We start from the raw sequence: 11046 nt of genomic DNA on the forward strand, positions 1-11046 counted from the left end.
TTTTAAAAGTCAAGTCAGGCCAGATGCGGTGGCTCACGCCTGTAATCCCAGCACTTTGGGAGGACAAGACAGGCTGATTACTTGATCCCAGGACTTCGAGACCAGCCTGGGCAACATGGCAAAACCTCATTTCTACAAAAATACAAAAATTAGCCACGCATGGTGGTGAGTGCCTGTGGTCCCAGCTACTTGGGAGGCTGAGACGGGAGGATCACCTGAGCCCGGGAGTTCAAGGCTGCAGTGAGCCGTGATCATACCACTCCATTCCTCGGCAACAGAGAGAAACCCTATCTCAAAAAGAAAAAGTTAATTCAAGTCAGATAGTGTTACTCCTCAGCTCAAAACTTCCCCACATCCCACTGTTCACACACAAGAGCCAAAGTCTTCTCAAAGGCCTGCACCGCCTCCCACCCACTCCATCACTCTCCTCTAAGGCATCCACTGGTGACATTTGTGTATGTATCTTTCCAGAGTTCGGTGTGGGTTTTTGTTTTTTTATTCTCAAGATTTTTCCCTGCAAATGAGACCTGGGATGCTGTGCAGAGCTGCCTGGCAGTCCTTGGAAGCCTTGGCGGTGCCTGGCTTTCCTCACGCACCAGCAAGGGGGTCTGGCGCTTGGCCTTCCCGGGCCACCTGGACGGCCCCCACCTGAGTGCTGGACTCCTCCCTCCATCCAGCAGGTGTGTCCGGCAGCCACTGGGGCCTGCCCTTCCCCCGAGGGCCACAGCAAACATCGGTGGCGACAGTAAGGACACATTTTCTTTTTCTATTTGCTGTAGATGGCAGAATGCCCAGGACCAGTCCAGTGCTAGCATTTTGGGGAGAAATTCCAGCCTGAAGAGACACCTAGAGAAAAAAGGAGACACAGAAATCTCTGCGGGTTTCAACAGTTATGCTTAGCAGCAGGCTGAAAACAGACAGGTTCACAGAAGCGCTGCAGGGCTAGCCCAGGCCAGGACAGAGCCAGGTTCGAAAATGCCTGCCCAGGCCAGGTGCAGTGGCAGAAGGCTGCCATCCCAGCACTTTGGGAGGCGAGGCGGGTGGATCACTTGAAGTCAGGAGTTCGAGACAAGCCTGGCCAACATGGTGAAACCCTGTCTCTACTAAAAATACAAAAATTAGCCAGGCATGGTGGCACATGCCTGTAATCCCAGCTACTCGGGAGGCTGAGGCAGGAGAATTACTTCAACAGGGAAGGTAGAGGTTGCAGTAAGCCAGGATCGCGCCATTGCACTGCAGCCTGGGTGATAGAGCAAAACTCCAAAAAAAAGAGAGAAAGAGAGAGAGTGAGCGAGAGGAGGGAGGGAGGGAGGGAGGGAGGGAGGGAAGGAAGGAAAGAAAACGTCTACTTTAAGCAGACACGGCCGGGCATGTGGTGCTGGCTCCTTCACAGGTCAGTCCCCTCCTGCTCCAGTTTCCCCCACCAAGGGCCACCACCTGGGTGTCCAGGCAGGTTTCCACCTGCCCAGGCCAGTTCTCTTCCCCTGCCTCAGCTCATTGCGGCACCCAGGGTCGGGGAGAGGTTGGTCAGCCATCAGACCAGGTCTCCAACTTTGTATCTCAGACCTGTCGCACTGCACCTTGCACACAGTGGGCACCTCATAAGTGACTGCTTGCAGGAGTAAGTTAAATAGAGCCCCTGGCTCCCAGCCTCCCTGCTCTGACCCTCTTTGCTTTTCATTCAGAACCCAGGAGACCTGCCTGGTCTGTTTTCTCAAGTCCCATTCCTCTGGCTATGCAAATGGCCACTTCCCCTGCTCACTTTCCTGTCCTTTTGGAGGGACAAAGGAACCCAGTTCCCAGAAGCACCGACTCCTGAAGTCAGGAGAATTCCTGGAATGGGCAGGGACGTGGCCTGAAAAGGAGAAAGGAGAACGCTAGGTGAAGGCAGAGAGGAGCAAGGGGCAGATCAAAGGGAGCCTGGACAGGGTCAGGCGAAGGAGGGCCAGCAGGGAGATAAATGAGGCCCCCGAGGGGTCAGCCAAGGGACAGGGGCCTGCAGAGGCGGTGGCAGCATAGGCACATGCTGGATAGACGCTCACTGTGGGAGACAATAGATGCAAAAGATAAGAGAAGGTGTAAATTAATGGAGAAAAGGACTGGCCAGAGATAAGGGGATCTCCTTGTAATTAAAAACCTGTAGCCTTGCCATAGGTTGGTGATATCCAAGGTTGGTGATGTCCCAGACTGTCCTGTGTCTGAGGGCGGGTAAAGAGTAAGACCCAGGAGGAGCAGAAATAGATCCAGTTAATCATTAGCTCCCAGCGAGAAGGTTTAGGAGCCGACTCCTCAGCCCCAGGCAGAAGTGCCTGAGCCAAAGTTGCAGCTATGAGCTAAGAGACCTACCCAGCCCTAGAAGAGCCAGTGGTGACCTCGGGCCTGTCACAGGAATCCTCACTTCTTAGGCTGGCCAGTGTAGGTCCTTTTTTACATTTTCAAGTTTCTATTGTTTGCTTGGTGGTGGTGTCAGCGTGATGATTGTTTTGGTTCTAGGGCCGGGTGCCGTGGCTCAGGCCTGTAATCCCAGAAATCTGGGAGACCAAGGTGGGTGGATGGCTTCAAGGTCAGGAGTTCGAGACCAGCCTGGCCAACATGGTGAAGCCCCCATCTACTAAGAGGTAGCACGTACCTCTAGTCCCAGCTACTCAGGAGGCTGAGGCAGGAGAATCACTTGAACCCAGGAAGTTGCAGTGAGCCGAGATCTCACCACTGTACCCCAGCCTGGGCAACAGAGCAAGACGCTGTCTCAAAAAAAAACAAAAATTGACTCTCAAATCCGAAGCTCTTTCTCAAACATCGATTGTACCTGAACTGCCTCTTGCTTGTTCCACATCCAAAAAGGGTTCTGGATGGCAATGCCCAGCAAAGGGCATCTGCCTACATTCACAGCCAGCCAAACAGCACAGAGGTAAAGACAGCAGATTCTACAGCCACGCTGCCTGGGGGCCTGTCCTGCCTTGTGCCCTTGCTGCCTGTGTGACTTAGGGTAGGATTCTTGACCTCTCATAAGGTGGTTGTGGGTGCCTGGCTCATAATAAGAGCTCAGCAAGTGTTAGCTATAATTGTTATTAATTATCATCATCTTTTTAACTATTGTCACTTTTTTTCCCCACAACTGGAAGAAATGCCGTGAAACAAGTGTAGGCCCCTTTCCAAAGTCCCACTTCCTAAGAACTTCAAAGCACCGCCACTCTTAGCACAGACCCAGGTGGACACTGTGTTAGGACAGCCATCTCAGAGTATGGTACAAAGAAACCACTATCTCAGATGTTAGCTGCGGGGGTCTGGGGAGATGACTACAGGCTCACATGCATGCTGTCTATAAATTCCTACATACCTCTCCCTCATTTCTCACATCCAGTCCATCCCAAATCCTGCTTAGTCTGTCTCCAAAATAAATCCTTGCCAGGTGCGGTGGCTCATGCCTATAATCCCAGGACTTTGGGAGGCTGGGATCAGCACTTTGTGAGGATCACTCGAGACCAGGAGTTTGAGAGCAGCCTGAGCAACATAGTGAGACCCCATCTTTGCAAATAAAAATAAATTATTAAAATTAAAAATTAAAAGAAATAAAGTACAAAATAAATCCTGATGCCACCCATTTCCCTCCGCCTCCGCTCAGTCAGCTACCATCACCTCCCACCTGAACTGCTGCTGCAAGATCCCCCTGTCTGTTCCCCTGACTTCCCCTCTTATCTGCCCCCTACAATGTGCTTTGCATGCCTCATGTGCAGGGATATTTTAAAACTATGACTACAGAAGCGATGTCACTCCCCCACTTAACCACCCCGGCCGCCGCCACCCCGCCCCTGCCAGCCGCTTTCCACTGCCCTTCAGATAAAAGCTCAAGTTCTCAGCAACTTTAAAAGCCCCTGTGTGGCGGAGCCCCTGCCCACCCCTCCACAGGTTCGTCACAGCCACACTCCTCCCTGTCGACTACACTCCAGCCTCACTGGCTTCCTTTCTGTTCTTCAAACATGCTTTCTTCCTCGTTCAAAGGGCCAACTCCTTTTCAAGTCTGAGGGTCAATGACATTTCTTCAGAGAGGCCCTCCCTGACTGTCCTATCTAAATACTTCCCCAACCTGCCTGCCCCCTTTGCTCTCTTTCACGACATCAAGTTCATTGGCTTCATAGTGTTGGTTTCTGCAATGAGGTATTGATTTGTTTGTAAGTTTGTTTGGTTTCTTTGGTCTCCGCCTTCACTCTTCACCAATGTGAAGACAGAGGCCTTACACAAACAATGAAGAACTGAAGGGTATGAGGAATTTGATCACTAGTATTTGAGATCCAGGAGGAAGGAAGGGACAGGAAGGAGGCAGAGGGAGAAATCCATAGATTTTTTTTTTTTTTTTAATTTTGAGATGAAGCCTTGCTCTGTCAACCAGGCTGGAGTGCAGTGGCACAATTTCACCTCACTGCAACCTCCACCTCCCAAGTTCAAGCAATTCTCCTGCCTCAGCCTCACAAGTAGCTGGGGTTACAGATGCGTGCCATCATGCCCAGCTAAGTTTTTTGTATTTTTAGTAGAGATGGGGTTTCATCATGTTGGCCAGACTGGTCTCAAACTCCTGACCTCAGGTGACCTCAGCCTCTCAAAGTGGTGGGAGTACAGGCGTGAGCCACCACATTTGGCTGAAATCCATAAATTTTAAAGAATTGGATTCCAAGGCATCAGAGTAAAGACATTTCTATTTGCTGCTCTTCTCAAAATATAAATAAGTAAAATTCCAAAACAATGAAAATAAGAAATTAAGACAAAATTAGAAATTCAATGAAACAAAAATATCTGAAACCCCCTCCCCAAACATAGAAAGAACAAAAGAACTAAAACTGATGGAGAAATGATAAGTGATTCAACAGAAAGGAGAAAAGACAATCTAAGTATTTACATGATATGAAAACGGGATCAGACACAGTCCATTTATTTTGCAAAATTCCTGAAATGCTCTAGTATAGGCAACAATTAATACAAAAGATAGGTGTACGAGCCAAGCATAGTGGCTCACGCCTATAATCCCAGCACTTTGGGAGGCCAAGGCAGGAAGATCATGAGGTCAGAAGTTTGAGACCAGCCTGGTCAACATATGAAACCTGTCTGTACTAAAAATGCAAAAATTAGCTGGGCATGGTGGCAGGTGCCTGTAAATCCCAGCTACTTTGGAGGCTGAGGCAAGAAAATTGCTTGAACTCGGGAGGTGGAGGTTGCAGTGAGCCAAGATTGCACCAGTGTACTCCAGCCTAGGCAACAACAAGAGCAAAACTCCATCTCTCTCTCTCACACACACACACAAACAGGTTTAAGAGTAGTGCTACGCTTGGAAGTTTATATAAGAATTTCTTATATAAAGTCAAGTTTCCACCTCTATGCTGCAGACAGGCAAACTATCACCATATCTCTGCCTGATTATTCTTTGTAATAAAACTACAGATTTCTTTTCTGGAGAAATCAAACAAAAGAAACTCTATCCACAAATTCTACTTCCAAATACAAGGAATTCCACAAATAGATAAAAAAAGAAAATGGAAGGGAGGAAATTATCAAAGAAATAATACAAGAACATTTGAAGGACATGAGTCTCTGGATTAAAAAATCCAGTGCTGACCGGGTGCGGTGGCTCACGCCTGTAATCCTAGCACTTTGGGAGTCCAAGGCAGGTGGACCAGGAGATCAAGAGATAGAGACTACCTAGCCGACATGATGAAAGCCTGTCTCTACTAAAAATACCAAAAAACAAATAAATAAATAAATAAAATTAGCTAGGCATGGTGGCATGCACCTGTAGTTCCAGCTACTCAGTAGACTGAAGCAGGAGAATCACTTGAACCCGGAATGCAGAGGTTGTAGTGAGCTGAGATCATGCCACTGCACCCCAGCCTGGTGACGGAGCAAGGCTTCGTCTCCAAAAAAAAAAAAACAAATCCAGTGCCAAGAACAAGAAATGAAGAAACACCTGGGGCAGTGGCTCACACCTATATTCCCAACAGTTTGGGAGGCCAAGATGGGAGGATCACGTGAGGCCAGGAGTTCGAGACTGGCCTGGACACTAAAGCAAGACTTCATCTCTACTTTTAAAAATAAATAAATAAAAGAAGAAAAAGAATGAGGAAAGATACCTATCAGGATACGTCATCATCAAAATTCACTAATAAAAGGAAAAAAGATTCTAAAAACTTTGAAAGAAAAAATATAGCTAATATTTAAGGAATCATGTGAAACTGGAATCAACATTTTCAATAGCATCATTGGATGCTAAAGGATAGTGAAGCAATAACTTCTAATTTCTAAGTATATTTTCTACCTAGAATTTTATATGTAGCCAACCATTAATCAAATGTGAAAGTAAAATAAAGACATATTTTAGATGTCTAAGGAGACTAAAAAAAATGTACTTCCTATGCACTCTTTCTCAGGGAGGCGCTGGAGTGTATGTTCCACAAAACTGAAGAAGTAAATCAAAATGGAGTGAAACATGAATCCAACAAGAAGGGAATCCAGCAGAGAAGAGGAGGAAGGAAAGTCTCAGGATGAGAGTAATGGGGAGCTCCAGGACATCTGCTGTAAAACCACAGGCCAACCGAGCCACATTGCAGATGGAAACAGAAAGTCAAAGGCTCTAGTAGAAAACATTATCAAGAGACACTTTACACTTAGAAGAGAGTGAGTGAGATTCCTATGCATGAAACAAAGTGAGAAAAAAAAAAAAGTAATGAGAGAAAACTTGGGCATTTTTTAAAAATTAGGCAGACAGAATATACCAACCAGAAATTAACTCCAGGAAAAACAAAATTTGGACAGGAAAAGCAATATAATAAGAGTGCACCATTTGGCTTAGCAGGGAACAGGGTCTACAAATTCATAAAAACAAAACTCTGAAAATGAATATTATCAGAATAGGAATATAATTACATTATGAGAATAAAGAGAGGGAAAGAGGAGTTTAAATGAGCTATTATTCCATAAGAAGCCGATAGCTAATGTTTAAAATTGATGACTTAAGGATGTTCATATTACTTAGAAATATGAATATGAGAGACAGACTTCCAGTTCTGTCAAATGGAATAAAAAATTTTAGACTTATTCTATAGCCTTATAAAACTATAAAAATAAAATATATGACGTAACTCTTTTTAGGCATCAGACAGACAGTATCACAAGGATGTGGTCCTTGAGAGAAGGGAAATACCAGGTGAGTCCCACATTCATCCCAGTTTTCTGCCTGGGAATACTTCCCAACCGAAGGCCAAGGGAAGTGGAGCCAAATAGAAAGCAACCATCTTTCTGGGTTAAGGAAACAGATTGAAGAACAGGGCTGCTGAGGCAGCAACCAGGACTTGCTTGGAAAGATAACAGAGAGGAAACCACTGTGCAGAGAAGAAGCTCCATAAATCTGCATAGGCATCTGCTTTCATCTTCAGCTGAGAATTAAGCCATACATGCACAGGGCAAGATTTTGCCAAGTATAGCAGAGAACAGTTCTGGGAATATGTGAACTAATCAGAGAAGTTCTGAAAATTGGACAGTGATGGAAGAATTGGAGTTCTAACCAGCCAGACTGGAGATATTTCACTGAAATCCCAAGTATTCAGTTGAGACTCCAGAAAGCCATCAGAAAAAATGGCTACTCTAGCCTTAAGAGTAAACGTTCAGCTAGACATGTCTTAACAAAAACTTAAAGTAAGCCTTAATATGATCAGACTGACCCACCAGAAAATAACTTCTTTCCAGAAAAACATTCAATACCCTTTAAGAGAAAATAACAAATCTAGATTATCAATAAATACAGCATAGGATACCCAGTAAATCGTCATAAGTTGTGAGATATGTTAAGAGACAGGAGAGTGTGACACATAACCTGGGAGAAAGTCTACAGAAACAAATGCAGAGATGACACAGGTGTTGGAACTGGCAGGCAAATCTTTTTAAAATAGCTATTATAAATACATTTAAAGAGTATAAACAAAAAGATTATTGACACAATGAGTGAACAGATGGGTAAAATCACAGTATAAAAATGGAAAACTATAAAATATAACCAATTGGAAATTCTAGAACTGAAAAGAAATTAATATCAATTCTGAAGTGAAAACTCCACTGGATGGGCTTAACAGCATATTGGAAACTACAAAGTAAGGTATTAGTGACAGGATAATAGGTAAATAGAAACCCTCAATACAAAACAGAGGGAAAAAAAGACTGAAAAACATGAACACAGCTTTAATGACCTATGGGCAATACCAAGTGATCCAACATACAGCTAATTGGAGCCTTGGCTATAGAAGACAGATCAAGAAATAATATTTTTTAAAAAAATAGTGTCTCACTCTATTAACCAGGCTGGAATACAGTGGTGCAATCATAGGCTACTGAAGCCTCGAACTCATGTGTTCAACCAATCCTCTTGCCTCAGCTTCCCAAGTACCTAGGACTATAGGTGTGCTCAAACATGCCCAGATAATTTTCAAAATTTTTTGTAGAGACAGGTTCTTGCCATGTTGCCCTGGCTGGTCTTGAACTCCTGGCTTCAAGAAATCTTTTCACCTCACCCCCACAAAAGCCTGGGATTATAGGCATGAGCCACAATGTCTAGCCCTGAAAAAATTTTGAATATAGAATGGCCAAAATTTTCTAAATTTAATGAAAAAATCAGCCTTAGGCTGGGCAAGGTGGCTCACACATAATCCCAGCACTTTGGGAGGCTGAGGCAGGTGGATCATGAGGTCAGGAGTTCAAGACCAGCCTGGCCAAATTGGTGAAAACTTGTCTCGAAGAAAAAAAAAAAAAAAAAAAAATATATATATATATATATATATATATATATATATATATATCAGCCTAGATATCTAAAATCTCTTTAAACTCCAATCGGAATAAAAACAAAGAATATTACACCTAGGTCCATCATGATCAATTTGCTAAGAACTCCAGATACAGAAAAAATCTTTTTTTTTTTTAAAGATGGGGTTTCACCATGATGGCCAGGCTGGTCTTGAACTCCTGACCTCAGGTGATCCATCCACCTCAGCCTCCCAAGTGCTAGGATTACAGGCATGAGCCATTGCACCCAGCTAGAAAAAAATCTTAAAAGCAGCTGGGGTGGGAGGGGAAGATGATACATGATAACAAATGGTTAACAATTTCTCATAACCAATAAGGTAAGTCAAAAGACAATGAAATGGCATAAATCGATGAAAGACAAAACCCGACAACCTAGAATTTTATATCCAGTGAAAATATCCTTTAAAAATGTAGGTAAAATATTTACAGACAAACAATATCTGAAGTCAAAAGAGGAGAAAAAAAAATTTTTTTTTTGAGACGGAGTCTCACTCTGTCAACCAGGCTGGGGTGCAGTGGCACGATCTCAGCTCACTGCAACAGCTGCCTCCCAGGTTCAAGAGATTCTCCTGCCTCAGCCTCCTGAGTAGCTGGGATTACAGGCACCCACGACCACACCCAGCTAATTTTTGTATTTTTAGTAGAGACAGGGTTTCACCGTGTTGGTCAGGCTGGTCTTAAACTCTTGACCTCGTGATCTGCCCTCCTCAGCCTCCCAAAGTGCTGGGATTATAGGCAAGAGAGCCACCACGTCCTGCCGAAAAACAATGTTTTTAAATGGAATAATCGAAAACAAATAGCAAGATGTTAGCCTTAAGGCCAACCAAATCAATAATTATATTAAATGTAAATAGATTAAAAGGCAGAGATTAACAAGCTGGATTTAAAAAAAGAGCAGCAAAATATGGAAATATGATGTAATTACTAGAAGAATGAGCATAAAGAGTAGAAAGTGGTTGCTTCTGAGAAAAGACAGAGGAAAAGAGAAACTATTCATTCTTCATATAAACCTTTTCAGCACTATTTGTAATCTTAAACCATTTGCTTATAATATGCTAAAAATATACATTTTTAGAAACTGAATGAATTGTTCTGGGGGTGCTTTATAAGCTGGCACTTATCCTTTATCGTTTTTTGAGGCATTTTAAAAAATGTGAGGAGGCTGGGTGGGGTGGCTCATGCCTGTAATCCCACTACTTTGGGAGGCCAAGGCAGGAAGATTGCTTGAGGCCAGAAGCTCAAGAACAGCCTGGGCAACAGAGCAAGATCCTGTCTCTATAAGTTTGTTTGTTTGTTTGTTTGTTTTTTAGAGACAAGGTTTCTCCATGTTGGTCAGGCTGGTCTTGAACTCCGACCTCAGGTGATCTGCTCACCTCAGCTGCCCAAAGTGCTGGGATTACAGGCATGAGCCACCACACCCGGCCTGTTTGTTTTGAAATGGAGTCTTGCTCTTTCTCCCAGATGGATTGCAGTGGTGTGATCTCAGCTCACTGCAGCCTCTGCCTCCCGGGTTCAAGCAATTCTCCTGCCTCCCGAGTAGCTGGAATTACAGGTGCCCACCACCAGGCCCGGCTAATTTTTGTATTTTTAGTAAAGACAGGGTTTCACCCTGTTGGCCAGGCTGGTCTTGAACTCCTGACCTCAAGTGATCCTCCCAGTTTCGCCTCCCAAAGTGCTCGGATTACAGGTATCAGCCACCTCGCCCAGTCTACAGTTTTTTTGTTTTGTTTTGTTTTTTTAAGCTGGATACAGCCAGGTGCAGTGGCTCATGCCTGTAATGCCAGTACTTTGGGAGGCCAAGGTAGGAGGATCACTTGTGTCTATGAGTTCAAGACCAGCCTTGGCAACAAAATGAGACCTCATCTCTACAAGAAATAAACAAAATTAACTGAGCATAGTGAGGCTTGACTGTGGTTTTAGCTATTCAGGAGGCTGAGGTGGGAGGATTGCTTAAGCCTGGCAAGTCAAGGCTGCAGTGAGCCAAGGTCATGCCATTGCACTTCTGCCTGGTGACAAAGCAAGACCCTGTCTCAAAAAAAAAAGAAGAAGAAGAAGAAAAGCTGGGTATAGCAGCATATGCCTGCAGTCCTACCTACTCAAGAGGCTAAGGCAGGATGAGTTCTTGAGCCCAGGAGTTGGAGATGTACAGTGAGATATGATCACACCACTGCACTCCAGCCTGGGGAACCAGGTAAGACACTGTCTTAA

The sequence above is a fragment of the Cebus imitator genome, unplaced genomic scaffold (genome assembly GCF_001604975.1).
Source record: "Cebus imitator isolate Cc_AM_T3 unplaced genomic scaffold, Cebus_imitator-1.0 Scaffold12, whole genome shotgun sequence".
Classification (NCBI taxonomy): domain Eukaryota; kingdom Metazoa; phylum Chordata; class Mammalia; order Primates; family Cebidae; genus Cebus; species Cebus imitator.